Source organism: Pongo pygmaeus, chromosome 2 (assembly GCF_028885625.2).
Source record: "Pongo pygmaeus isolate AG05252 chromosome 2, NHGRI_mPonPyg2-v2.0_pri, whole genome shotgun sequence".
Taxonomy (NCBI): Eukaryota; Metazoa; Chordata; class Mammalia; order Primates; family Hominidae; genus Pongo; species Pongo pygmaeus.
In genome coordinates, this window is record NC_085930.1 from 8,348,649 (window position 1) to 8,353,923 (window position 5,275).

Sequence of the window (5,275 nt, forward strand, 5' to 3'; positions counted from 1 at the left end):
ATTCTTTTAGTGAGACTAATATAGTCTCACTAAACATGTAGGAGTATACCAAATAAGTAATGATTTGGAGTTGTCTATGATTGATTCAAGACTCCTTATACTTTAGTCAAAGGTAAAAAGATATGTGAGGAATCACTCCATAATCCTTTCATGTGGCATAAAGTTATAGTATCTAGCTGAGGAATTGTTGGTAAGAGACCAAGGTCATGGATTCCACGGCCTTTGGCCTTTGTTTTATGATAGGTAATACTTAGCTGCCATTTGCTTTAATAAGTTCCTCACAGTCTTATTGCATTCCCAGATGAAACACCACATAGAATTATACATTTAAATCAAGTAGGAAAATCTCAAATGTTTTAGTAATCATTGTTTTAAATATTTCCCTTACTTGGAAATATTTACAGAAGATTGAAGTTCTAGATATTTTCATCTCTTTCATTTAAATAGGGTGAAATGAATCTACATGGAACCATTATTTTGGTTGGATACCGTCTTGAGTTATGATTCTCTTTGAATGGGTTCAGACCAGAGCTTTATGTTTATCAGCCTATAGAATTTTCACTTTATATGTACATATTACCTTCAGCCGCCAGAACCAAGTGAAAAGAGTCTCTGTTTGCTCTGAGTACTGTTAGAAAAATATAGGGGGTTTTGGATGTGAACGTATCTCATTCATGTCCATTAATCTGGCAAATTGGTACAATTCCATGTTATTTTTAACTCCCCTTCCTAGAATCTACTTATCTATTTTGAAACATTTAGACATTTTTTCTTTCTTCATGGATTGACAATTCTTGTGCATATTCACTTGCTAAATACTTGGGAAAACAAAATGTCAAATTTGAATCTTTCGTACTGCCTGGGTACAGCTGGTTTTCTACATTCATGGAGAAAACAGGCAGGTAGTACTTGTTAACTAAAAGAAGGCTAAATTCTTTGACTTTTATTTTATATAAAACAATTGGGAAATAGGCAAAGCACGTTATCTATTTTTTCTCCAAACTGCTTAGATTTAAACATATGTCCTAAATCCAGGTTTAAAAAACATTTTTTTTTTTTTTGAGATGGAGTCTCACTCTGTCGCCCAGGTTGGAGTGCAGTGGCGCGATCTCGGCTCACTGCAAGCTCCACCTCCCGGGTTCACGACATTCTCCTGCCTCAGCCTCCTGAGTAGCTGTGACTACAGGCGCCTGCCACTGCGCCCGGCTAATTTTTTGTATTTTTTTTTGTTTTTTTTTTTTATAGTAGAGATGGGGTTTCACCGTGGTCTCGATCTCTTGGCCTTGTGATCCGCCCTCCTCAGCCTCCCAAAGTGCTGGGATTACAGATAAAAAACATTTTTTACGTTACTTTGGAGAACAAGAATGTACTAGGTCAATACAAGACTGTATTGACTATATGAAGTGTGGATTTAGAGATTAAGGCAAGTCGTTGGATATTAAGATTGGCAGAGATGATTCTCTTATTTCTTGCTCTACTTCCAGGAGGTAACAAAATCTAGTATGAGAATACAACATACTTGTTTTAGCTGATGGAGTGGACTGAGGGTTCCTGGCCTTTTACAAACTTCCTCACAGAACTTACCCAAATTCAGATGTTTGAGCAGGAAAGATTGTGAGCATTGCAAATTAGTGCACATAAGACCAGACTCTCATTAAATACTTGTTGACTGAGTTACTAGCTGGAGGAAGAACTGACATTCGAAATATGGTCTGAGAAAAGACTTGGAGAAACTTGTTAAGGAAGAAAAGCAGGGAGCGGTTGGAAAGTATGTTTCTTAGAGCAGAATAAAGGTTCAGACTGATTCTGGATTTGTGGTCTAAGTGAGAGGAAGAGCAAAAAGGAGGTTTGTTTAAAGGTTTTTTTTTAAAGAAGAATTTCTCCTTGCAAAATTGGGCCACAACTGGCACGAGAAGAAAATAACTAGACTAGAGCCACAAGATAATTGGATTTTTACAAATTTGAAAGTAGTTGATTTGTAACCTGGAGCAAATTGGTTCACCAGCATTGTGTCTAGCTCTTACTTTTTACGATGCCACAGGCTGGTATATTTCTCCGGAAGAACACCCCAAGCCCCTCAGAGTGGTTGTCTCTCTCAGAATAAGCAGCTGGCACTGAAAATCTCTGGACATCAAATTCTTCATCAAAATGAAAAGGTTGAAATTGATAAGATCTAAAGTTATTCACAAATTGTTTGATGTAAAAATGAATAAATTATCAATGAATCCTGAAATTCTGCTTAATCAATTAGCCAGGTAATATGCGTTCTTTCATTCAGTCATTCATTCTTCAAATATTCCTTAAGTGCCTACTATGTGCCAGATATTTTGGCAGCAGTGAAAATATATTTATGGGTCATAAACAAAAGGCTCCTTTCATTTATTATAAAAATAAAAGCCTTTATTTTATTAATATGTTTTTTTAGGGCCTCTGAGAAGAATTTTGATTCTTCCTTCTGCTTCAGACAGCCAGACTCCAGACACCATCCTCATCCTGAAGAGCTACTTTAATGCGTTTGAGCCAGGTAACCAAGAACAATAAATGAAGAAATAACTTGGAAGTGTGGATCTGTTATAAACATTTATATGCTTTTCCCTAAAGGAATCTTGGACTAGAATAACCTGAGATCCTTCATTCTTCTTACCTGTAAGTCTCCAGTATGTTGCTGGGGAGTTTTGCTAGTTTACTTACAGAATAGAAATATGTTTCTTCAAGTGACTTGTAAACGTCTTTTTATAGTACTAGCCAAGTTAGCTGGTGCAAAAAGGTCTGAAAACTTGTAATTAGAGTTTGCTCCATTGAACAGTGAAACAAAGATACCCAGGTATGACCACACTGGCAAATACTACTGGAATAGCATAAAATGATAAAATTCAAGCATACAAATAAATGTGGATCATTTGTAATCATATGTGTGGTGACAAAAAATGCATACATTGTCTGGTTGCTTTGCCATTTTTCTTCTCAAGATTTGTAAGCAGTTTTACTAATCATTTTGGGCTTGGGCATGGGGAGCATAGTGTAGCTACAGGTTTTTCGATTTGTCTTGCATCACAAAGAGTTGCCTTTGCTCTGCTATCCTCATTTAGCATGAACCAGGAGGGAATTTCAAAGTTCTGCTCATTACTTTTTTGGCTCATCACAGTACTTCATAGGGAATAGCAAAATTCCTGAGCCAAGCAACTCAGTCTACAGAAGAGGTCAACTTCAGGAGGGGTGTGTTATTCAGTGTTTAAGTATTTATAGTCCACAAGTGAAATGGCCAACACCATGAGGTAAAGAACATGTGTGGCTATGTGCTGATGCTTTTTCCATAGGGTGATCTTGTCAAACTCTCCTCTAGTCTCTAGAAGGATGCTTATAAGAGGAGAGAGAAAGAAACAGAGAGAGAGAGAGAGAGAGAGAGAGAGAGGGAAAGACAGAGACAGACAGACAGAGAGAATGAGTGTGGGTCACATGAAGAAAATAAATCTGTAGATTATATGTCTAAAAGCATCATACACAGAATATATTATCAATACTTACATTTTCATTTAAATCAATTAAATAGACATCTCTAAAGTAATGTAAATCCTGAAAGTAAAGATGATAACAATCTTTGTGGACTGACATAGAATACAGAAAATAATGAGTGGCTTTTCTTGAAAGTTCTATAAGGGTTTTCTTTACAATAGTCCATGATCTTAGGCCTTAGCAATATGGTTTATCAAAAACATAAAAATTGATCTATCTATCTATCATCTATCTATCTATCTATCTATCTATCTATCTAACTATCTATCTATCTATCTATCTATCTATCTATCTATCGAGAGAGAGTGAGAGATTGGGTCTCACTCTGTCACACAGGCTGGAGTGCAGTGGCATGATCACAGCTCACTGAAGTCTCAACTGCCTGGGTTCAAGTGATCCTCCTACCTCAGCCTCCTGAGTAGCTGAAATCACAGGTGCACACCACCACAGCTGGCTAATTTTTTATTATTATTTGTAGAGACACAGTCTCACTATGTTTTCCAGGTTGGAAACATTTTTTATAAAAGTGCCAAACTATAAAATCTTGGGAGAATTTAAGAGTAAAAGTAAATATTGTATCATGACATAGTCATAATTATAACTATCACTTGTAGAGCTTATCCAATATTTTAAATATTATAAAAAGTTTTATTCAAGCATTGATCCATTATTAACTCCTTTGATTCAAATGATTATACAATCATTGACTCAACATGTATCATACAAGGGTTCCCCTATATGAGGCATGGTGAATACTGGGACTACGGAAGGAGCCAAGCAGCACACCTTTATAGAACTTATAGTTCTGGAATTAAATGGCACATCCCATTGATCTCTAATAACAAATGCCTGAGGCAGATAATGATCAGTACTCATATTTGTAAAAATGGAACCTAACATTTCCAAAGAGTAAGTAATTCTCCAAGGATACTTGACTGGTTGGCTGAACCTATAGAGTTTGAAGTCAGCTTGTTAGGTCAAAGAGCTGTCTTTATGGTCTGTGCCTCCTTAAACCTTAGTACACAAAGAAGCAGTGTGATTCAGATTCTAGAATAAAAATAGAAGTGCTTTGTTAATGGTTAGCCTAAAGAAAAGTGAGGATCTGAAATGTCTCGGATAAATACTGACAGTCAAAGCATAATAGCAATTTCATTCTTGGCTATCGGAGTCTAGGTTAGAAAAAGGAAAAGTTTTACAACCAGTGGAAAGCAAGATCTAATTCATTGATAACCCCAAAAAAGATCTCCCCAGATGAATTTATTTTCAAATAAAATGTAAAAGAAATTAAAAATCAATTTGTCATTATAAAAATTGCTGAATAAAATAGAAAAAATGTAAGCGTTCTTTTGGTTGTTCAGTCTATTCAATGATTAGCCTCTGAAATTAGAAACATATGGAAGCCTAAGTTTTAAAAAAAATTTACTTGGATTTTTTGACATTGGTACAACTTTTTGGTGATAGTTTTGAAGTTAGAGGAAATATATTTTTAAAATTCCTTTTATATTTAAAACATTACCATATAACACATGAAATCATGAAAATGTAGTCAAAAAGGGAAAACTTAGCCATATTTCTTGGAAAGAGGAATGACTTGGAAAATAATATACACAAACACTGCATTTTTAGTAAAATTGAGTCCATGTGCGACATTGTTTTCCAAAAGATAGAAACTAAACCATCTTTTCTGGATATAAATTAAAAGCAGAAGAGGAAAATATTCTCTATTATACCCCATTTCTCTTTATGGTTTATATAAAACTAA